General features: G+C 46.5%; 1 pseudogene; it reads left to right on the top strand.

Moving 5' to 3' along the window:
- Positions 1-3,682: 3,682 nt before the first annotated feature.
- On the top strand, positions 3,683-17,750 carry LOC149865513 (uncharacterized; annotated as a pseudogene).
- The last annotated feature ends 7,812 nt before the right edge of the window (positions 17,751-25,562 follow it).

The following is a 25,562-nucleotide window of genomic DNA, read 5'->3' as shown; positions in this document are numbered from 1 at the left end:
CCAACTTTGTGGCCTTCTACAACCAGGTCACAAAATCCTGGGATGCAGAAGTCGCAGTGGCCGTAGTCTTTCTGGACTATAGGAAGGCCTTCAACACTTTCTTACCCCATTCTCATTAAGAAATTAGGTAACTATGGTGTTGGTGCCTACATAGTCAGATGGGTCACAAATTGGCTGGAGGACCGCACCCAGAGAGTGGTGGTGGATGGGACTTTTTCAGACTGGAGGGATGTGGGCAGTGGGGTCTCCCAGGGCTTCGTCCTTGGGCCCGCACTGTTCAACATCTTCATCAGCGACTTTGATGAGGGGGTGAAAAGCACACTGTTCAAATTTGTGATGACACTAAGATGTGGGGAGAAGTAGGCATGCTGGAGGAGAGGGACAGGCTGCAACTAGATCTGGACAGGTTACAGGGGTGGGTGGATGAGAACAGGATAGGTTTCAATACTGACTAGTACAAGGTACAGTACCTAGGGAGGAAGAACCAACAGCATACCTACAGGCTGGGGAACTCCTCTCTCATCATCACAGAGGCAGAAAAGGATCTTGGAATCATTATTGATTCTAAAATGAACATGAGCTGCCAATGTGGGGACGCGGTCAGGAAGGCTAGCAGCACCTTGTCATGCATCCACAGATGCATCACGAGCAGGTCCAAAGAGGTGATCCTACCCTTCTTGCAACAATGATCAGTACTGCACCTAGTTCTGGGTGCCGCACTTCAGGAGGGATGTAGACAGCATCAAGAGGGTCCAGAGGAGGGTCACTCACATGATCAGGGGGCAGTAAGGCAGGCCCTACAAGGGGAGACTATGGGATCTGAACCTGTTCAGGCTCCACAAGAGAAGGTTGAGATGGGATCTGGTGGCCATCTACAAACTGGCCAAGGGGGACCAGCAAGCTATGGGAGAGTCCCTGTTCCCCTGAGCACTACTGGGAGTAACAAGGAATAACGGTCATAATTTGACTGAGAATATATTCAGGCTAAGTATTAGGAGGCGCTACTTTACAGTCAGGGCGGCTAGGGTCTGGAACCAACTTCCAAGAGAAGTGGTGCTGGCTCCTACCCTGAGGGTCTGGACAACAGCTCACTGGAAAAGACCCCAACTGTCCATCAAGGATCAACTCACAGTTGTCATGGAGTGGGACCTGCGAGCGGCCGTGTGCTCGCTAGCGCCCCCTGCCGTGTCAATTAGGCAATTCAGCACCCTCAACTCGCCCGCCACATCTTTGCTGTTATGAAGTTCAGTACGGGAGGCTGCCTACTTTCACCTTTGACACCGTGCTGGTGTTACCTCCGTTCCCAGTGGGGTGCTCCAACACCCCCCGCCTTATGGGCAATGCGTGCCTCCTACCTCCCCTTCAGCACGCCCCAAGCCTCGCAGTTATTCCTGGATGTTATTAGGTCCTTGCCCTTCGGCGCCACTCTCTGGCACCCCTGGGCTCATCACGCCCTGGTACCCCGCTCTGGCACCCCTAGGCCTGTCACACACCTGGCACCCCAGTGCTTGTCACGCCCTGGCGCCCCTCTCTGACACTCCTGGGCTTATCACACACCTGGCGCCCCTTTACCGGCGCCTCTGGGCCGGTCGTGCAACCTGCACCCCTTTACCGGCGCCTCTGGGCTTGCCACGCCTGGGCCTCACCCCACTGGGACCTGTCTTGCGTTGCCCATGCTCCTCGTCCTCTCTCGGGGCCCCTCGCCCCCTCTGGGTTTCTCGCCCTTTCTGGGCCTATGCCACGCTTCTCGCTCTTGTGCCACATTTCTTTGCCCCCTCTGGGGCCTGTGCCATGCTTCCCACCCCCTCTGGGGCCTGTGCGCCCTTTCACGATCACGCCCCCTCTGGGGTCTTGCTCATGTGCTTCCCACGCTGCACGCCCTCTCAGGCTGGGGCTACAACCCCCACACACCAAGTGCCTCACCGGCACTCTCCCACCGCGTCCAACTGCGGCGCCAAATGCTGTGCCAACCTGGCACTGCTCAACTGTGCCCCTGCTGGCACCGGGAACCCCCAAGCTACTGGGGAGCTCCCGTGAGGCCTCCTCACACCCCTACAGCCTCACCCAGTCCTCCAATATTAACCATAACTAAATCAGGAGCCAAACGGCTATAACCCAAACACAAGAAGCCTCCTGGCTTGTAACCCAAAGTCCGCACTCACTTGGCTCTTAGTCATGGCCCCTTCTAGGGTTCTCTCTCTCACATCATTGCAGCCGGTCAGCGTGTTCAGGCTGCAACCCTCGACTCGGCCTGCTCAGCTCTCCCGCAGAGCTCCTGCTCCTGCGGTGGCCAGAAGGGAACTGTTTTCTAGGCTCCGACCTGGGCTGTTTATAAAGGCCCGGTCCTGCCCCCTTTTTGGCCACATGACCTGCCTGGTTGCCCTGGCAACTGGCAGCTGAGCCACCCTGATGATTGGCAGCTCTCTTTATTTCCTTTTAGGCACGGGGCACCCAAGTGCCCCCGTGACAACAGCCTAGAATAGGTAGCTATCACCCTCCTTCCTTCCCCAAACACAGGATCTGAACTCTGTCCCTGCGCACTCCAACTTCAGTCTCTCTACCAAGCCTTTTTCCCCCCATGCTACTATTGTGTAGGGGTGTGTGCGCGAACTGGCAAATATATATCACTGTGTGTGTGATATATGAATTAGTGATCCATGTATGTGTATTGAGTGTGTGGGTATTAACATTTTTGTCTAATTTGTCTACCTTATACATGTTGGCCTAAATCATATAGTATCAATAAAAAAAAACAGTAAAAATCAGTAAACAGTAATATAAAACAATAAAAATCAATATAAACATAATAATTATACAATATAAAACAGTGGCTATCCATAACAGGGCACTTATTTGATTTTTGTACAATTTTGTCACACCTTCCTATCTCACGGTTCAATTTTGAGATCCTGAGAGTTGGCCTGGCCCTCAAGACAACATTTTATGGTGGAGAATGTGGGCAAATTGCATTTGTTAGAGGGAATGAGTAATGTGGGTTAAGCAAGCTAGTGTACTTGTCTGTATTCTCAGTGTGTGTTTGTGTTGACATTGAAGTATTGCTGTTACTGTTATTTGGTAGGGTTGCCTACACTGTTGTTACTGTTGTTGTGATTATAGAACTCACCTCAGTGAGGGGTAGGAACACCCGGTAAAGGGTCGGCATTACAGAATTTGCCCCAGTGAGGGGCAGGCATACCCAGAGAAGGGTCATCACTGTTAAGGAGAACTCCTGCAGAACAGGGTCATGAGAACCCACGGCAATTTTGTTGTTGTCATTGTGCTTGTTGTTATTGTTGTTGTTGTGGTTGTTGTAGGGTGCAGAAGTCCATGAACTAGTATATTTAGGAAGAAGACCCCCCCACCAGGCATTAGTGATCATGGGGCTAAGTGGGTGAAAAAAGAAGAGGTATCCCTCTTGCGCAGGGAAATCCTGAAAGAAGGTCCTTCTCCTTGGTGGGAGGATCTGTGTGGTCCAGGGTTCTCCCTGAATGATATTGAAGTTCAGTTTGAGAAATTTTGTTTCTTTGAAAAGCCATCAGCCCAGAGACAGCACAGTACTGCAGTTTGGCTACTGTGGCATGCTGTTAAAACAGCAATGAAAAAGAAAACCCAAAAAGCCTGAGAAATTGAGGAAAAGGAAAGCCAAAATCAGGCACTGAGGAACAAAAATTCACAATTGGAAATGACTAACCAAACACTGAAAAACCTCCTTCATAATTTAGAACAGGAAAATGAGATTTTAAGAGACACAAATCAAAGTCAGGCCCAACAATTAGAGTTATTTGATCAGGAAAAAGCAAGCACAGAGGCCTTGCAAAACCTGGTAAAAACCATGGCAAAAGAACAATCTGAAAAATAAGCCAAAGCTAATCATGGCCCCTGTGAGGAAATTATCACCCACTTAAAGCAGGAACTCCAGGAGTGCAGCTTACAAGTGGCTGCTTTCATGCAGGGAAAAACCAGGAGTGGGAAAGGGAGTTCATGCCATGCACTGTACCCCTCCCTTCAGAATTTGAGTCAGAGGAGGAGACAGAACCAGGGACCTAGGTATGTGTGGTCACACAGACCTCCATAACCAGGGATGCCCAGAGGAACACCAGCTAGACCACACAGACCACAGTTCCCATAGTTGGGTACACTTGGCTGCCCTAGGCAAAACACTGGGGCCTGTTAGTATCAAAAACTTGGGGCAATGGCTGCAGAAATCACTCCAAGTAGTGGAGAATGAAATCCTAGATACCTGGGAGTGGCACCATTTAATCAGAGCCTGTACAACCCCAGAAATTATGGCAGCCATAAACCAGGAGTGTGGCTTTAGGGGAAACTTTATTGTGAGGAAAACTTTCAGGGGGGCAATTTGGGGCTAGCAGCCAAAACCCTGGGGAACCAGCTGGGGACTACATAGTCAGGTGTGTGATGTTGGGACTGTTGTCTGGGACTGGCTTGCCTTTGAATAGGGCTGGTAATAGGACCTCTGAGATCAGAAACATAGATTATCCCCCTGGATTCTGGAAGAAGGTGCAGGAGGGAATTCATCAATTCATTATAGGGTTCATGGGGCCACTTAGGGAAACCAGGAATTATGTTCTGGGAGAAATCCTTGCCAAAGCCCAGGATGCAGAGAGACTGGGTGGTAGGCAAGGTGGGGTGGTGGCAGTCCTCCAGCCCCAAACCAAAACTAACAGTGCACCGCTAACAGACGGCAAAGCTAATATGTTTAACGATTTCTTTGCCTCCGTCTTCCTAAGTAGGGACCATTTCAGCCACCTCCCTGCTGGGCCCCCCTCGGGCCCCGGGGGAGGCACACCTGGGCCACAGGTTAGCAAGGATTTAGTTAGGGAGCTTCTGGAGGGGTTGGACGTATTCAAGTCAGCCGGTCCGGATGATCTCCACCCTAGAGTTCTAAAGGAACTGGCCAAGGTCATTGCAAGTCCCCTGGCACAGCTTTACGAGCACTTGTGGTGCTCTGGTGAGGTACGGAAAGACTGGAAGAGGGCCAATGTGATTCCCATCTTCAAAAAAGGCAGGAAGGAGGACCCGGGCAACTATAGGCCGGTGAGTCTTACCTCGATCCTAGGCAAACTGTTCGAGAAAATTATGCTGGCACACATCCAGGAGGGGCCAGCACGGGACTGCATGCTTAGGGGCAACCAACACGGGTTCATCAGTGGCAGGTCCTGTCAGACCAACCTGGTGGCCTTTTATGATCAGATCACCAGTTCATTAGATGCAGGGGTAGCAGTGGACATAGTCTTCCTGGACACCCGGAAGGCTTTCCACACTGTCTCTCATCCTGTTCTCATTAAGAAACTGGGGGGCTGTGGTGTAGACACCCACACAGTCAAATGGGTCGCCAACTGGCTGGAGGGCCGCACCCAGAGGGTGGTAGTGGATGGGTCCTTCTCAACCTGGAAGGACGTGGGCAGTGGGGTTCTGCAGGGCTCGGTCCTCAGGCCCGCGCTGTTCAACATCTTCATCAGTGATTTGGACGAGGGGGTAAAAAGCACCCTGTTCAAATCTGCTGATGACACTAAGATGTGGGGGAATGTGGGCACACTGGAAGAATGCAACAGGCAACAATCAGACCTAGACAGGTTACAAGGGTGGGCGGACGAGAATAGGATGGGTTTCAACACAGACAAGTGCAAGGTGATGCACCTGGGGAGGAACAACCAGCACCATACCTACAGGTTGGAGAACTCCTCTCTTGTCAGCACAGAGGCGGAAAAGGATCTGGGGGTCATCATTGACTCCAAGATGAACATGGGCCAGCAGTGTGGGGAGGCAGTTAGGAAGGCCAACCGCACCTTGTCGTGCATCTACAGATGCATCTTGAGCAGGTCCAAAGAGGTGATCCTCCCCCTCTATGCGACACTGGTCAGGCCACAGTTGGAGTACTGCATCCAGTTCTGGGCACCGCACTTCAAGTGAGATGTTGACAGCATGGAGAGGGTCCAGAGGAGGGCCACTCATATGATCAGGGGACAACAGGGCAGGCCCTATGAGGACAGGCTACGGGACCTGAACCTGTTCAGCCTCCAAAAGAGAAGGCTGAGGGGGGATCTTGTGGCCTGTTACAAACTAGTCAGGGGGGACCAGCAGGCACTGGGGGAGTCACTGTTCCCCCAAGCACCACCAGGAGTGACCAGGAATAACGGTCACAAGCTGGCAGAGAGTAGGTTTAGGTTAGATATCAGGAGGCGCGACTTCACGGTCAGGGTGGCTAGGATCTGGAACCAACTTCCAAGAGAAGTGGTGCAGGCTCCTACCCTGGGGGTAGGAGGGGTTCAGTAGGAGGGCTCCACTGAAGAGTTGATCTTGGGGGCTCCCCTGTTTAGCCACGAAGGCTGGGTCTTAGACCTGGCAAATGGGGTGGTGTAGAAAACCCAAGGGGTTACAGAAACCATAAAGACTAATCCTTACTGAAAGCTGGAATGGTGCAGTGGTATAGGGGCAATCCGTTTTGATGCAAGTGATAAATGGGTCTAGTAATTTCCAGATGTATGGGCAAAGAGCAAAAGTGATTGTGACAGGATTGATGCTTGTGTATGGATTGTGGGTGGCCCAGTTCCTCCTCAGAAACAGAATAATTTTCCACAGCAGGCTGAGAAGGCTATACAGGCAACCACTGAGGACCTGCTACAAGGGGTATTAATTGAAACCCACTCAGAATTTAATTCCCCAATATGGCCTGTCCTTAAAGTGGACAAAGAATCATGGAGATTGACTGTAGATTATAGAGCCATTAATAAGGGAACACGCCCTATGGCTCCAATTGTAGCTGACATGCCAGCTATGCTCAGCAGAGTGCAAAAAAGTCCTTGGTGGTTCCTTGTTACAGACTTAGCCAACTGCTTCTTTGCTATTCCCTTACACCCAGAATCCTGATATAGGTTTGCTTTTACCTTCAAGGGAAATCAATATACCTTTACATCGTTTCCATAACGCCCCAGCGTCTCTGGGGATGCTGTTTCCAGTGCCGCCAGCTTCCTTTCGGCTGAGTCTTTTTTGCTGGCGTTGGATGCCCACCCAGCCAATTGCCTTTGGCACGCTTTTATAAAGCTTGCCCAGGTGGACACGGGAGCCATTCCTGGCTCCTCCCAGCTCCACCGCAGGTTTTTTTCTTTGATCTTTGACCACGGAGGCTCCAGCCACCGTGGTTTCACTTTCACTATGATCAGCCTTTGGTGCAGCATCCTGCTGCCTTGCTCCCAAATCTGGTAATTTTTTCTCATAATGAGGTTAAGACCTTGCAGGGAGCTTCAGTTATTTGGGCTAGGATGCTTGGAACTGAGTTATTGCTACCCCAGCATGCCTGGATGGACTGCTGTCCAGCTGTCAGTGGACTGGAGAGGTTCTGTGCCATGCTGGAACATGTTGGGGGTGGAGATACAGAGGGTCGAGTTGTAGGTACTGTGGGGATAGGTGTGGGTTTGGGACCAGCCTGAAGGTATGGGAATGCCCGGTGCACCCGGTTGGTCCATCCCACATCCATCCTGACCTCTGACTCCCTGTCCCCCTATTGGGATGGGGATTCTCGCAGTCCTCCAGACTTTGCCACCCTGGTAATCCCAGATTTCCCTACTGGGATTTAGTCCTATACAGACACAATCTGAATGAGGGTCACATCTGGATTTGAGAAAAATGATAAGGTTAGAAGGATCCTGCAAACTAAATTCCTTTATGCCATTTCGGGTCTGCCAGAACTGGCCAGCCCAGTGCTTGCAGCCCTTTTGCTGGGAGGATGGCCACTGTGATTCCTCTATGTCCTCTAAGTTGCTATCACATCTGATCACTTCTAGACAGCATCTCATGTCTCTGCTTTGTAATGCTACTTCCCTTTCCAAGTTATAGTGCAGGCTGGCCTTAAAAGAGAGGATCCATAGGAGAAGGATTCCCCACAGGCCTAAAGTTTTAATTTTTAAAGGAAGGGAAAAGTAAGGGAGAGATGAGCCCAACTTGTGTGTGTCAGTTAGCCTACAAAAAAGGTGGCTGATGGCTTTATCTGCCTCAACATTGGCTATAGGCACAAGTATGAGTACGTGACATGTATTTACCAAAGCCGTTCCTTCTAGCTAGTCCAGAAGGGTAGCCGGCAGAGAGGAGAATACTGTCTTACCCAATCCCCTGGATGTTTCTCCTCCGTCCCTGGATCCTGGGAGCAGACAAATCCTGTCGAATCCTATTGGGCTAGGGCTGGTTGTCATGGTTAGCCCTACCCTGGTCCTTTGAGCAGTTTTAGTTGTGACACATACCCATTTCCCTGCATCTCCCTTATCAATCCATACCACTGTTGCACTTAACTGATTGATAGTAGTATATGGCCCAGTCCATTTAGATTCCAGACCATGTGTCTTTGGGGTTCACCCAAGGTACATGATTGGTTGGCCCACTTCCCACAGCCTGGGGTGTTGAGCCAGGTGGCGGTGGCTGTCCATTCGCAACCGGGCTTGCTAGATAGCCTCACTAATTTGTATTTCCTGCTGTTTGAGTCAGTGGGGAAGTTCCTTCACCCAGTCAATAATATCAGTGGGCTGTGAGAAGCTGAGGCTGTCTGAGTATGGGACCAGGCTGGTAGGGAACAGAGCCATGTGCTTACCAAATAAGATCTGGTAGGGCTACAGACTTGTTCCCAAACGGTTCCCACTTCTTAAAGCTGATAGTATCAGTGGCAGCCTCAGATCCCAGTCAGTACCGGTTTCATTAACTACTTTCCTTAATGACTCCTTAATGGTTCAGTTTATGCATTCCACTTGTCCTGATGACTGAGGGTGGTGAGGAATATGCAGTTGTTGCTTTATCCCTACAACTGTAATAACTGTTTTATCGCTGATCCTGTGAAATGCAAACCTCGGTCGGAGTCAATGATATGGGGGACTCCGAATCTGCAAATAACTTCTGCCCACAGTTTCTTTGCAGTTGCTTCAGTGGTACAAGTTTACGGGGGAACACTTCAACCCGCCCGGTGAAGGAGTCTATAATCACCAGTAGATACTGGTTCCCTCTGGCAGTAAGTGGCAGTTTATCAATGTAATTCATCTGTATTCTTTGCAGATGGACCAACTATCTTGTAGTGTAGAGGGGCCCTGGATCTCTGAGCTTTTCACCTTCTCCTGCACAGCGCAAGTATCTCTGCACCCATCTTTTCTCATTCTTAGATATCTTTGCCCAATAGTCTATCTTTATTACTCTAGCACCAGTGGCCTCTGGGGCTTCATGCTGTAGGTTATGGGAGGCACTGACAATTACCTCCCTGAATTCATTTAACTTCCCCAGTTTTTTGACTGACCACATAGTCCTCCTATACTTTTCCAATCTGTGTGACTTGAGGACCTAGATTGTACCGCAGATATGTTTTCTTGAGCTTTTTCCTTTACAGTGGTATCTGCCATTTCGTTCATTTTGGCTTCTAAGGTGTTATTGTGTCGGTGCCTTTTTATATGCTGAATGTGTAATGAGGAGGGATATTTTTGAATCCACTCCCATATTGCTTGCCAATCTTCCTTTTGGGCAATTTCTTTACCATCTGCAGTATGCCAATTTGTTTTATTCCAATTGCAGATCCAATGCATTAGGGCTTTGGCACAGAAATCTGAGTCAGTGTACACCCATAATTCTCCTCCAAGCTGGTATTGCTGCTCAAGTAATTCCTTAATAGCCCTTACCTCTGCCGATTGAGCTGAGTATCCTGCAGGCAAGGGGCTTCCTATTTGATGCTCATTTAGATTCTCTGCTCCATACCCTATGTATCTCTTGCCCTTTTCAAAACTGGAGCTCCCATCTGTGAACCAGACATAGGCAGGCTGATCACTCACAGCTTGATTTTCATCCAGTGGTAGTGCCTCAGTTACCCCTGTGCCTTTTTGGCATGGGTCTATATCATGGCATTCATGCCTAGTGCCTTCTATTAACAGTGCATAGGGGAGTAAATGGTTATTGCTGGTGCACCAAGGGAGGCGGGAGCCCAGCTCCATGTAAGCCAAAGAGCAAAGAGGGCTGCGGAGAGTGCTCAGTATTAGCTTCACCAGTGGCCAACAACCACAGGCCCCAAGGAACCGAGCACCGGGGAGGGCCCAAGCATCGACCCTGACAGGCAACACCATGGTTGGCATTAGGTGGGGTGTAGGGGAAGTGGAGCCCCAAGAAGAGACTGTCACAAGGATGGCCAAGGGAAAGTACCAGGGGGGCAGGACCAGACATAGTCCTCCCAATTGGAAACTCCTTATTATCAAAGACATGGCAGGAGAGATCCCTGGGGAATCTGACCCAAGGCCACTCCCAATAGCCTGGCCATGCAGCCCAAAAAGCCACAGTGAGGTTTGTGAAGAACCCAAATGCACGACACTCGAGAGAAAGGCACAGGAAGTTACACTCATCCACCCAAGATCTGAACCCATAAATCTTACCCTCAATGCCACCAGCTGCCCTTGGGACTGCCCTTTGGTTGGTTGTGGCACCCTAATGTATAATTTCTCCCTATCAAGTTCTGGGGCATAGAAAGCCTCTGGTCTTAAGGACTTCCCAACCCTAACCACAGATATCATTATTCATGAAAAGGTGCAGAAACATGAGGTGGGACCCTTTGTAGTGAAGCAAGACATCAGTAAACCTTTTCCTGTAACTAATGTAACACAGTCATTATGGAATATCACCCTTGATCTACGATCCCACAGTATCACCCAACTGTATCCATAGTGTGCCAGCTATGTCATCCCACTGAACGCTGGATGGCAGGTATGGGCTCAGCAAATCATGCACAAGTCCTTGACTAGCTCTGAATCCAGTGGCCCACAATGCCAATGATCTCTGGACACAGTATTGGGAGCATTTGGGACTGCCACAGGTATCCTCAACACCATCAACACAGAAGTGCTCTGGCAACCGTTGGAAATTTGCTCCACCAATTGGACAGACCTACAAAGGACAATTTTGAAAGCTCCATTCAGTTAAGTGTGTTGATGACCTCCCTCATGCAGTGGATGACCCAAATAGCTTCCCAGGACTCCCATACCCTGACCAAAGCCATCACTGGCCTAGGGCAAAATGCCCCCCTTACCCTCATGTGTCACCAGGCCCATACTCCAAGGCTTGGAAGGACACATTCCCCTAGAATCACAGCATCTGTTAACAAATGAAACCAAGCAGACTTCACGGCTTACTTCCCTCAATTGATTAATACAATTTGGGCTTAATCCAAATTCATGGTCCATCAATTTCATGATAATGGGGGTGGTTAGGGGAAAAATAAACTGAGTATTCCCAATTATAACATTGGGAAGCTGGATCAATGACACATTCCTGCTCCCTCAGACAGGTAAACACTGGGCCCTGAAACAACCTAATGGCCAATTTAAAGTCCTTGCTGTCAATGACTGTGAAGATACTGGCTCTGGTTTCTTTGATATACAGTACAAAAGGAAAAGCATACTACATCAGTCAATCACCCCACAATACAGCCTCTTCGAAATCAACCTCGCCTCAGTCCAATTAGGCATGTCTCCCCAAGCCCTTAGGATGCCATCACACACCCAGAACTCCAACAGGCTTTACAGGCATTACAGTCCCAAGCCAACAGAACCTATACCATCATCCAAACTAATAACAACCAGGTTACCCGAGTCCTCACCAAAATCAAAGAAATCACTCAGTATAGCCCATGGGAAACCTTCCTGGGCTCGTCCCCCATGGCCACTGGAATCTTAAACCTGATGATGTACCTGTCATAATACTATTTATTTTAATGATCATCTTAACATTCCTAATCTTGTTCCTATACTGCAAACTGGTTTCTACTCTACAGACAGTATATGCTAAAATAGAAGAGGCTAAAACATTAGCCCAAATGATATAGCGACATCACCCCAAATGGGCCCATGTCAAGGGGGATAATGTAACATAACCCACATTTGTGTGTGTGTGTGTGTGTGCGTGTGTGCACGCGCGCACGCATGCATGTATGCTTGCATGTATTTCCTTCCCCAACTATTTCTGACTTTCTCCCCCTCTCTATTGCCTATAGATAAGTATGAGTAAGCTAAAACATAGAGTAAGCTAAGACATAGGATGAGCTTTAACATTTTATTTTGGTAGCAAGTTTTTATTTTCTCTCCTTTGCAAATAAGTGCCCTGTTATGGATATCGACTGTTTTATATGGTATAGTTATTATGCTTATATTGATATTTACTGTTTTTTCTATTGGCACTATATGATTTAGTCCTACATGTGTAAGTTACCATAAGTAATGTCAAGTTATGTCAAGTTTTCATTTTGTATGTCAAGCCTCCATCTTGTGTCCTCTGCCTGGGTGTAACCTATGACTCAAGTCTAACCAGTCTTATGTAAATTGGTTCCTGAATGAATGGAGATAAATGAGGGTGCTTGAGATACAATGGTTGTAGGCCTCTACTGAATAATCAACTCAACAACTGGACCATCAGCTCATCGACCAGACTATTGCCTTCCATTAACTCGCCCAGGAACCACAGACGCAGCATTTAAAAGACAAAGACCCTACAGAGATCAGCCAACCCACTATTGCAACACAGACACCTGGAACTGTACACCCTCACCTGGAGTGCACATGCACAGTATACCCAGGCTGACCCTTGCCTGGGCTTGCCCCTGTCACTAGGGTCATAGAAGGTCTGCCCCTATAAAAAGGGATAGCAAAGACAGGCTCAGTGGGATGCCCTCACCATCTGGACAGCATTATGCCACACCACCTATCCACCCAGAGGCCCTGCTGGCGATCCCCTCTGGACAACACCTCACTGGAGAAGACCCCAACTGGCCATTGAAGATCAACTCACAGTCCAGGATAGGTATCTATTACCCATCTTCCTTCCCCAAACACAGGATCTAGACTCTGTCCCTGCACGCTTTAACTTCAATCTCTCCACCAAGCCTTTTTTCTCCCCTGCTACCATTGTGTAGCTGTGTGTGTGAGTGAGTGAGTGAGTGAGAGAGAGATAGAAAATGAACTGGCAAATATATATCATTGTGTGCGTGATATACAAATTAGTGATCCATGTATGTGTATTGAGTGTGTGGGTACTGACAACTGAGATTTGTCTAATTTTCAGTGTGTATAGTATGTATGTGCTTGAATTGGTGATAGGTGTGCATGTGCTTAGATTGGTAACCTTGGATGTCTATGTGCCTGAGTTGGTAGTGTGTGTGTGCAGGCAGCGAACTGATTTTTGTGCAGTTGTGTCACATGCTCCTATCTAAAGGTATAATTTTGAGATTCTGAGAGTTGGTCTGGCCCCTCAGGTTACAAGAGTTATGCCTGGAGAATGGCAACACTGTGGGTGGACAGAGAATAATCAAGCCCTAGGTAATGAAAGAAGAGCATGTAGCTCCAAAATTACAGAAAATTAGAATTAATTACATGTACAAGTGATTGTTTTCTGTTTTTGCAGTAATTCTGAATAATCCTCACTGTATCAGAAAGGGATAAATCGGAGTTAGTTCAGGCTCTTGGGGAAGGCTTCCTTTGCCTCTCCTGTGCATTCCCATTGAAGATATATTTTCCATATTTTTTAGATTAAATTGTGTTTGAGAGAAACTAAACTCCTCCAAAACTACTCCATTGTGACTCAGGGCATGCCTGTTTGCCATTCCGTCTGTATCTCACTCTGTCTGTTCTCTTGTATTTTCTCTGATAAGGGGCTTGGTGACTGAAATATAGATCAAAGTCGCAGCCTTAGGGTGGTCAAAACAAAGGGGTGGAGGAAAAACGAAGCATTTTTTTAAATACCATTGAGCTTAAAAGTAAAGTCATTCTTTTCTTGTTTTCTTTGATTTCCTTTTGTACAATCTATGCCTCATCCTGTATTTAGCATATTCTAAAACAATACAGAAAAAGAGAAAGGATGAAGGTGGGGATGAACCTAAAAGATATTCTAATATTTTATTCTTATTTTAGTGCATGCTATCTCTTCATTCATCATTACCTGGCTCATGTGTGTACCTCATTATATCGCATGCAATATCTACATGGCATTTCTGGCTTCACATTTGGTTACCCAGCACTATAAAATATCCCACTATAAAATATCCCATAGGGAAAAATTCAGCACTGGGAGTAAGAGGGAGCTGGCAAATGTAACGGGTGTTTCCCATCCATAAATTCTAAAGTTCTAGTAGTAGTTCATCTGTACATCATTATTGCCCCATTGACTTCAGTAGAACTACTCTGGTTTCATGTCAGCTGAGAATCTGGTTCAAGATATGCCTACACCATCACTGCAGAGTCCCCTGGCTGACCACATTTTTGACCACCTACTTAGACAGACAAGTCTTGTCACACAGGTGAAAATAAAATCTGATATCTGCCCAAATGGCAAAAAAGCCTCTTGGTCATTTAAATATAGATATGCAAGTAGCAGGTATCAGGACTTATGGCAGAGGTGATATGTTTTATTAGACCAACTAGATTTTTGTAAAAAAATTTTTTCATTGCAAGTTTTTGGGCACAAACACCCTTCATCAGGCATCAAATAAAAGATTGATGTCCTGATTGTTTTTTTTCCGTTAGACCAATACAGCTTCAACCTGGATATGCAAGTAGCAGTTAGACACTTTTAGATGGAAAAGTATTCAGGCCTTTAAGCTAGAAAAGAAAGTAAGATGATTCAATCAGTGTTGAGTAGCAACTGCCATTAATGATCTTAAGAAATAAAAGGAAGAGACTATTTCAAGCATTCTATTATCAGAGGACATGTCTCTGTAATAAAATAACAGAAAGGCGCTTTCTCTTTCGGTCTCAGCATGACAAGTGACCTTTTCTAAACCTGTGTTAGTTAATCAATTAAACCTTGAGGAAATGAGAATCAAGCTAGTATCAAAGAACAGCATTTCAAAATGAATGCTGTTGACTTAGTCCCAGTTCCTAGTAACACAAACCATTTTCTTACATACTTTAATATACATTTAAATCTGGGACTCAAACATCAAATCTGTTCCTTTCCTGACAAGAAAATCAAATAAGAAATATTACAGACAACACCAAAGACCAGATAAAGAGTTAGGGCTAAATTTAATGGAACTATACCAGCAGAGAGCTTGCCCAGAAAAGACACGGGGAATAAACAAAGGCAGAAAGAAAACTAAGTGTGTGCTAAATCTGAGATATTTCAAAGAAGTGTTGGATTTAAGAGCCTTTGGCTGGATGTGACTTCATTCCAGCTGGTGAGGCCTGGGTGACATCAGTAGGATGGCACTGATACATAAAGGTTCAGTTTTTGGCTCTTTGGCTGCATCCAGACAAGTGCACACATGCCTCTTGAGGTGTCTCAAAACAGTTTGAAATGCCATAAGAGGCATTCTGGAAACAAAAAAGGTTCCCCACACTGCATATTTGTAGCACAGGCTCTAAATTTAATACTTGGAAATTCAGATATCAAAAAACAACCTGTGAAAAAAAAGCAGGGCAAGGCACACTCCTGCAGCATACCCTGAAGCAACCAGAGGTGGGTTCCTCAAAAGAGATGCTTATAGTGTCTCTATGACTATTCCTTGCCCCAGTGCTTCAGCATGCAGGGGGAGTGGAGCAGTGTAGGCTGCAGGGTGACCCAGACCAGGCTCTGCATCCAGGTAAATAGGGACTGGGGGGGGAGGGTGGACTGAAAGAGGGCAGTGCCAGGATCCAGAGTGACAGCCGGAGTGGCCCAGTCCTGCCCAAAGGTACATGGCCCCAGGCCAGGCTGGGCTGTGCCTGTAACAAGCAGCATAGGTGGCGCTGGGTCTGAGGAAACTGAGGCTGGAGCTGGGGCTGTGCCATGCTGCACAGGGGGCTCTCCCAGCAGTGGGCTCTGAGTGCCCAACAGCTCCTACTCCTGCTCCTGCTCCTGCTCCTGCTGCTGTGAGGGGAGCTGTGTGCCCTGTAGGGAGTCTTCAGGAGACCCACCCCTCCTGAGCAGGTCCCCCAACACAGCCCCCCATCCCCATTCCCCCGCACCCACAAAACCCCCCACAATCCACCCACACCAAACCACCTCCACAAACCCCTCACCCACACCCCCAAACCACCCCAACCCCCCAAACCTCTGCCCCCCCAAACCCATACCCCCCACAAATCTCATGCCCAGCCAGCCACATGGGATGGCATGGGATGGCATGGGACCTGCTGGAGGGAGCTGTGGCTGCAGAGGCAACTGTCACATTGCAGCCCTGCCCCATGCCCACACCAGTGCTAGGACATGTGGCACCAGCCTGGGGGCCTCCTGGTCCCAGGAAGCACTTGAGGGGTGTGATGGCCTGGGGGGATCAAACTGTGCAGTCATGGCTCACTGGCAGCGGGTCCAGAGGTGCAGGAGGCTCAGCTTCAGTGCCCATACCACAGCCTAGGCAGCTGCGCAGTTCCTGTCCAGGTCTGGCAGGCATGTAACCCTGGGCCACAGGTCCAAGAGTGGGGATGCTGTTGCAGGTGGATAGAGGATGCAGGGGCCACTCCAGGTTGGGGTTGCTTCAGCAGTCCAAATGGCACAATAGGTAGTATCCCCAGACACCAAGTGGCTGCACCTCAGGAGCTCCTGTCTATTTGTATCTTCCATATTAAAGTGGACCCACCAAGTTAACTAATAGCCTCCACTGTGTGGTGCTAAAGGTTGAAAGATACTACTATGTTTTTTATTATTTTTTTTGTGGAACAACTAAGGAAGAAAAGGGTAGGAGTGACATGGGGGTCAAAGGTTCAAAATGTGAAAAGAAATAGTTCTCCTGAGGGGAACACCAAGCAGAGCCCCCCAGGCCACATCCACCAGTCCTCAAAGGCATCCAAGGAGCCAGTGGATGCCGTCCACTGGTGCTCTGCCCGGAAATGTGCATGGACAAGTGAGAGGAAAGCAGCCCCACAGTCTCTAGGCACCTTCCCAGCCAGAGCCTCCTTTCTAGTCAAGTACAAGGCCTACTTGGCCAGAGCCAAGAGATGGTGGACCAGGACTTGGTGGGGCTATGGATGGGGTGACCAAAAATAAAAATGTGGGGAGTGAAATTCAACCCGAACCTCAGGAGGAGGTTCTGGAGATGGAGGTGGAGGAGCTTCATCCTGGTGCACTCAAAGGTCATGTGTGCCAGAGTTTCCCTCTGTCCACAGAAGGCGCAGGAGACTAAGGTATCTGTAAAGCTTGTCACATACACGGCAATGGCTTCACTGAGGAGCCACCAGCTGAGGTCCCCAGTGGCTCATGGGATAAGAGTGGAATACAGACTCAGCCACTGGGGTGCCCAGGCCATGCCCTCACCAAGCAAGTCCTCTGATTTGGTGTCTGGGTGGGACGTGAGGGCAGCATGATGGATCAGGCACATGAGCATGTAGAGGTGGTGGTGATGGACGGTGCACAAAAGCACCAGTCTGGTGTCCTCCAGCAAACCTCAGTGTTGGAGCGGGAAGCGCCATTAGCCTGGCCCCAGGAGCTCCAGCTTCCCTTGGCTAAAGATATGGGAGGAGCTGGGCAGGGTCAGTTTGCTCCAAGTGGCACAATTTGCTCCACACCAAAGTGCATGCTCAGGCACATGTGCTAAAGCAAAAATTTCCAGCACAAATTTGTGCCATTCCTATTTGAGCTGCTACAAGTGCACGTGCTTGCATGTATGGATGCGTCCTTTGTTTCCAGGAAATATGCAGCTAGGACTGACAGTGAAACAACTGGATTCTAATATGATGGAATTGAGAAAGACTCCAGGTATGAAGGAAACAGGAAGATCCTCAACAGCAGGATCCTATGAGATGATGAGCACACAGTAACTGCAACTTCCTTTGTTTGTAGCATAGTAAGTAACTTTTGGAAGGTGCAATGACCCAGTGTCCTTTGGTATACTACAAGGATTTGGTTTCACTGTCCTTCCACTCAATGTTTTTAAGCTTTTGGGACCTGATCAAAGATAGTGGAGTCACTTGGAGTTTGCCACTGATTTCTGAGGTTTTATATTAGGTCCTAAAGGATTTTCTGCAGCATCCAGAAATTAATTCCATCTCCTGACTCCATACAGCATTGCAACATGCTTTTCTAATTCTGAGGTACAGCATGGCAGTTGCTTGCAAATACCTAATTTATAGCCCCTTCCCCCATCCTGCACCCAGTTCTAGGGACCTGTTCTGTTGCAGAAAAATACACAACTTTGCAAATCAAGAAGATGCTATTATCTAAATTTAAAACTATTCATTACTCTTTACTCGATACAAATTATTTATATACACATATATACACACACACACACACACACACATATGTACACACACACACACACACACACATACACACAGTAAAAGCTCCGTTAACTGGGACCTTACAAGCCGGCATGTTCATGTTCTATTAACTGGCATGCCGGCTTGGAAGGTAAAGTGAAACCGGAAGTGCTCACTGTGGACAGGCCGCGCAGGGCCCCCACCCTGTCCTTCAGGGCCCGTAATGCAGCGTGAGAGTCAGTGATGCCACGGGAGGGGCAGCAACACCCTGGGAGCAGCAGCAGAAGCAGCAGTCTGAACAGGCAGACGCCTGTTCAGGCCTCTCAATTAACCAGCATATTTTGTTATCTGGCACCCCCCATTCCCCATGGGTGCTTTTACTGTGTGTGTTTATATATATATATGAGAGAGAGAGAGAGAGAGAGAGAGAGAACATATACATACACACAAACATATCTGTGTGTATGCCTATTTCATATAAGCTAAGAAGTACTTCATATTACCTTGTGTGTTTATCTATGGCTTTATAGTTTGGCCCTAATTATTTCTGTGTTATCATGTGTAGAAGTATTTTTTATATAGCCACATACATATATATGTGCACACACATGCATTTGTTGCACGTATGCCCTGATAGCTTTGACACTAATTATATCTGTGTTAGTACATGTAAACTGAGAATAAGCATATGTCGTTTATACCTATAGATTGCCATAGTACCCAACCTTGCTTCCTTTCTGATGCTGGAATTGGATCACGTTATGTTGGAATAAGCCTAGCATAATTTGGATATGCTGTCTTGTTATTCATGTTGGAAAATAGGGACAGTAGTCAGACCAAAGACAATTGGAAGGCTAGTGATCCATGTCTCAATTATCTTTCTCTTTGCTCGTGATAGTCTAGAGGGTCTAGACATGGGTGTTACATCTACTGTGATATATAACTGGTGGATCTAATATTCCCCTTAGTTTACTGTTTTAATTCCATTAGTAACTCAGACAATTTTTTTTTCTCTGCCAATAAATGATGACTGCACTTTACTAAGCAGAGGGGAATACAGTTCCAGCATATAATCCCAGTGTTCTTATCAATCATATTTTTCAATGGCTTCATAAACCAGTTATTCAATTTTCACTAGCCACAGTGTAATTTACGTGGTTTCATTACACTGGTGAGAGATGGTTCCCGTCTTGTAGCTTGCCCAGATTTCGAAATTGAGTAAACAATGTAGCTTCTTTGATTTCACTGGTGCTTACTCCACTTACATGCTAGACGTGGTATACATTAAAAATGTGACTGAAAAAAGTAACCTTTTTCAAGCATGAACTGTATCCAAAGCAAAGCCATGGTGAAAGGAGCATGAAATCTTTCCTTCAAGCTATCATTTTATGTTTTCAAGAAAGAAAACAAAATTCTTCTTCCAGAGAGTTTGATGTTTATATAAAACTTTCTTTAACATATTAGTGTGTAATTATAAATGTGCATTACTGTCAGACTATCAGTAATGCAGAGGCCCACACCCTGGTAAAGACTTATACACAAAAAACCTCATCCACTTCAGTGAAAGTCCCACATGCAAAGTGATAGCTGAAAAATATAAACTATTTCCTGCCAGATGTCTTGCAAGCTGTGCTGTATTATCACATAAAATGCAATGAAGTGAAGACATAGCCGTAGCAATATATATTATAAAAAGCTAAAGTCTGATTTTTTTAGCTTTATAAAATATACAGTAATGTTGCAGAAGTATGGTGTATTTGCAAACCGTGTGGAACTAAGTAAAAAACAAACCCAAAAAAAAGTATCATACTGAACAGACTCACCCACGAAAGGAATGAATTGCATTGCAGTTTCCCATAAAACTAACAAACAAGTGGCCTGTTGGACCAACAGGTAATACATTTCAAAGTTGAGGGCTTAGACTCTGATAACTCTGCCCACCCAAAGTTCAAAGCATTAGAATATCTGGTGGGAATGGCCAGCTTGAGCATGGTCATGACCAGCTGGGTATCCACAGGGAGAGGCCACCGCATGTTTGTTGCCTGCCACTCAAGGTGTGGGTGGAGATACTTACGGAGCTGGCCCCGGGTCATGCAGAATGACTCCAGCTGCTGCTACCCACAAGCCCTCCATCCCCCAGCTCAGGCTGGGCAAACCCCAGCCTGCAGCATGCTCCCCTCCCTTCTCCCTGCTCCCTTCGTTCAGGCAGCACCAGAGCTGGGGCTAGCAGAGAGAGGCTACAGGCATGCTCCTCTTCTCCATCAACTACAAAATGGAGCTCAATGCCCCCCAATCCCCTGACCCAACAGGCAAATGTCTGTTGGGTTGTAGCGGGGAGCTCTAACTTTGTGAAGTGCCATACATTAGAGCGGGGACTTGCACATCTGTCAACACCTGTCGTGTATCCTAGTATGTTACAGTGTTACAGGCTCGTCTCCCAAAGGATACATCCTGTTGCCACCCTCCCAATTATAGACAGTAAGCTCAAGCTATAGCTAGTGTTTCCATTTTGCAGCCACCAATTTAATGTGCAGGCCAAGATGACAACCCTCACAGAAGGACTGTGAAGGAGGTCCACTGGCATTGGAGACAAAGGAAGCTGGCAATGGAAGCAGGCTTATACACTAAGCAAAAAAAACAAGAAGGAAAGAAGCTGCTGTATTATCGGTAAGAGCTGTAGCTTTGGCAAGGGAATTCTTTTGCTGATTTTCCTGTCTACATTTTATCCTATAAGCTCCTTGGGGGAGCATCAATCTTCTATGCACACAGAGAAATGTGTACAGCCATGTAGGATAGGATCTAGGAGCCACAATTTGCTTGGGGCCTTTAGGCAATACCAAAACAGATAAAAATAACAAAACAAGAACAATTACAGTTTGAGCAATGTGTGAGCCCTTTTAGAGCAGTGATTCCCCTTCCTGCATCACCCATCCTTTCCCCTCTGAATGTTTGTTATAACAATATCTCTATGTTAAAATTACTATTTATTTATTTCTCTCAGAAACTATTCTGATTGCTGCTTGTACATGTTCTTTTACCCAGAAAAATGTCATAAAAATGACAGAAGAGAGAGAAATGAAAGCATCCTTTTTCTTTCTTTTGTAGCAAGGAAATAATTTTCATAGCTACACACAGAGATTTCCTCCTGGAGCCTACCTCTGTGTGTGGAAACTGATTCTGTTTCTATACACAACCTCCTCTGTCCTTTGTGAACCTAGCACAATGTATGGGATTTTGAAAAGTGGGGTGCAGATGGTAAGGTGTAACATCACATATAAAGCAACACATTTTCCCCAAGGTAAAAATCAAGTAGAAACTTTACAAATATGCTAGGGGCCTAGGGCTATATTAGTCAGTTTAAGGTTGCAGCAAAAACAAATATAATTTCATTGAAATGAGTTAAAGCAATGTGCAAGAGTGCAGAACAGGCACTTTATTACCAGGAGCAGCTAACAGACAGCAGAATTGCAGAACAAAGGATACCTTGATCAGTGGAACATGCAGACCACTAAAAAGAAGGATCATTAATATCTATAGAATGAGGAATTTAGAAGGGATCAGGTGGATGATAATGTGCCATAAAGTCAAGTGACTGCCTCAGCACTGCCTGACTAGAAATAGTGCTGCCACTTCCAGGCAGTTGGTTTTGGGTGGAGCAGGAATCAAAGGGTGGGTACAAGTGCACTCTTCCACCCATGTATCTGCCCCTATGGCCCTGTCCAGGATTAGTACCCAAGACACCGCCACAGTAGAAACACTTGAAGTACCTGTAGTATTTCCCTTTGTTCAGATACACGTCTGTTCGCCTTCATGACTCATTCCCACCTGCCCACCTTGGGGATGGAGGCAATATAGGAAGATGATTTAGTATAGGATAGGAGAAGGAGGGTTGGGCCTCCTGAGTGTTCTCCTCCTCATCTTTCTCTTGTACCCCTAAAGAATCACAGGACACAATCTGGTCCTGTGGATCCTGCTATAAGCATTGGAAATGGCTTATAGAAGGATTCTGTCTTCATGTGTTTTGTAAAGTGCAAGTCACTTCTGTGGTAAAACATAAATAATAATAATAAGGTTTCTGCTTTCCTCTCGTTAATAGTAAGTCACTAGGGATTCCCTGGTGGTGATGCATAGTGCATGACATCGCAAAGATTAGGGTTTCAATCACGCAGATTGTCAATATGATTACTTCTACTAAATACAACCATTGCATGTAGTAAAATATACTCAGCTGGAATATTGCTAGTGAATGTCCGGCAGTGTATTCATAAATGAGGATTTATTTATGAATAGTTGCTCTTAGGAGCCTAAATGCTTCCTGTCTCAGGGTACAAAATGTTGAGAAAGGCTGGCAAGGGTTAGTGTGTTAGCAATGAAAGAAGCAGAGGTTTCATTCCAAGAAATTCTCTCACCCCCCCCCCCACTTTAGGTAAAATAATTGCTTTAGCTGTAAGGACTGTAAGTTCTTTTAAGCAAGGTATGACAGGGGGCCTTCTCGGAGCCAGGTCTCATCAGCAGCCCACACACCTGTCTAGGGCAGTCTGCCCTGCCTCTTCTGCCATGCCTTGATGTATCAAAGTACCTGGAAAAATGTGACAGACTGCCCATTTAATGCCCTGATGCCAAGGGTGTAATACATGGCTCCAACCTCCCCTTACTATGTCCAATGCTTCACAAATGGCATCCAAATCACTACCTACTATTACTCCCCCAGCTTCTTGACTGGGCTGCACATGGCCTCTGGCCCAACTTGGCCTCAGGTGTCCTTAGTCACGCCTAGGCCTCATGTCCCCTCACTGAGGCCTCAACTCATGCTATTCCAGCCGGCCTATGTGCAGTCCTTCAGGCCCCATAAGGCCCTACTCTACATAGCTGTCAGCTCTCACTCCAACCCCTCACTGGGGCTTCTGGGCCTTATGCCCTTTGGGTCCTAGGTGTCTGTTGATATACCTGAGCCCCCAACTTGGCCTACAGCCCACCAAGGTCTCAGGTGTCTGTTGACATTCCTGGGCCCTGCCTCAGGCCCTACTCAATGGGCCTGGACTCTGTGCTTGTTTCTCAAGGTGTGCTCCCCTAGCCTTTCCCCTTCACAGGGTCACCCACAAGGCAGTGGGGACTGAGGCTTTACGGACTATATGAACTAACATATTCAGAAGTTTATGGTACAGATGCTTCTTAGCTATGCTTATGTAGACAAAAGGCCATATTCTAGTCCATCTATTAGGCCTAAATCAACTTTGCTGCTTCAGCGTGATCCTGGAAAACCATTAATGCACCTGATAGGATCTGGCCGCAAATGTGGAAATGCTTACAGTGATTTTAAGAAGCTGAACAAGGTTTGCAGAGTGCTTTTCTTTCCTATCAAGAGATTGAATACATTTTAATATCTGTGATACGGCAGTTTCAAAACTTTCATTAGGTCCATTTAACCTTTATAACCTAGGGATATAAAACTGCTGGGAAAAGGGATTCCAACATGAATAAATTTTGCCCCTCTATAAAAACAGAACTGCAGAAGTTCATAAAACCTGGTACTCTACAGAGTTTATCCAGCTGTAGAATCAACCCTGAATGGCAGCATTTTTGACAGTGATGATTTTTTAAAAAGTAAGATGAATACAAGCTTATTTGCTTATGGTAATTGGTCTTGTCTGTCACTTCTAGCTGACAATCTGCTCTTTAGCAAATCCTTCTTTGTTTGGCACTTTCTCAATCTTGATGACTATCTATGGAACAGGAGCCTTTCATTTTTTATATATTTGTGAGTGATTTAAAGAGGAGCAAAAAATGACAGAAACAAAAGCAAAACAAGAAAAAAACAAAGCAATAATGTCTTTCCTGGACCAGAGTTTTAAAGTCATCTCCCAAAATACTGTACAAAATACAGATTATCCATGGTTGCATATCAGCAGAGCTGTATTGAAGACAGTAAAGCTATAGCAATTTGTGTGTGAATAAACTGGACTTTTTTAGTGTTTGGTACCTTCTTACTACATCTCAGAGGGTTTTCAAGAGAAAGAGGGCTATCTGTTTTCCTGTTCCAATAAGATTATTACAGTTGTACAAATGTATCATAGAATCATAAAAAATAAGGATTGGAAAGGACCTCAAGAGGTTATCTAGTCCAACCCCCTGCTCAAAACAAGACCAACCCCAGCTAGATCAGGGTTTTGCTGAGCCAAGCCTTAAAAACCTCCAAGGATGTAAATAGCACCACCTTTAGGTAATCTGTTCCAGTGCTTCACCACCCAACCAGTGAGAAGGTTTTCCTAATATGCAACCTAAACGACCCTTGCTTCAGCTTGAGCCTATTGGTCATTGTTCTGTCATCTGTCACCACTGAGAACAGCCCAGCTCCATCCTCTTTTGAACTTCGCTTCAAGTAAAAGCTGCAAATCAAAATCTCCTCAATCTTCTCTTCTGCAGACCAAAGAAGCCTAGTTTCCTCAGCTTCTTTTAATAACTCATGGGTCCCAGCCCCCAAACCATTTCATGCATTGCTAAACCCCAAGGTTATTTCTAGTGTTTTAATGAGAGAACTAAAGCCCAAAGTAATGTAGGGGCCACTGTCCTCAGTTTGATTGATATCTAGATCCTAATGTTTCATCCTTATATTGAAGTCCTAACAAGTCCTATCTGCTATATAGTCCTCTTGTTCCAAATTAAACACACCACAACATGCTTCATTCCACTACGTAGGGGAAAACATAGCAACAGGCATTTGAAAAGGGCCACAAACTTGAGGAGAGGCCCTTAGCTCCACCACATTCTCTTATCCAGCCCTACTAGGTACTTTCTGGCATCTGCAGTCCCCATGTAGCCAAGCACCAAATACTTGAAAATGGATGAATGGTTGTGTCAGAAATTTTTGCATGCTAAAAATGCCCTTTAGGCTGACAGCAAGTAAGGAAAACTGCAGTTTAAAAGGAGCGCGTTTGGAAGGGTATGAGCAAGTATAAGAAAGGGATTAAAATAATCTGTATTTTAATATTAAGTGCAGCAAGCACTCTTTCTGGGCACATCCGGACAAGCACACATGTGCAGTTTGCAGTGCCTCAAACCCCATATAGCACATGTGCACCTGTTCCCTGCACTGTTAATTTGCAGTGTGGTGGATTTTTTTGACACTGGGAAATCACAGTGTAAAAAAACAAACAAAAAAACCCACTGCTAAAAGAGAAGCGGTGCACCTGGAAACATGATGCACCACCAGAAACCAGAGTGTGGCCAGCCAGAGCCATGCTCGGGCTGCCAGTCATGCTCTACTGCTGCTGCTTCAGGAGGCCCCTAGGACCCAGGTAAGGCCGATGGGGCCAGCGCATGGGTGCTGACCCAAGTCTTGTCTTCCCCACTCAGGACAAGTTGCCATGTACC

Source organism: Crocodylus siamensis, chromosome 4 (assembly GCF_052110815.1).
Source record: "Crocodylus siamensis isolate JL-2025a chromosome 4, ASM5211081v1, whole genome shotgun sequence".
Taxonomy (NCBI): domain Eukaryota; kingdom Metazoa; phylum Chordata; order Crocodylia; family Crocodylidae; genus Crocodylus; species Crocodylus siamensis.
The sequence above is the reverse complement of the archived record's forward strand: the minus strand, read 5'-3'. Positions and strand labels throughout refer to the sequence as shown.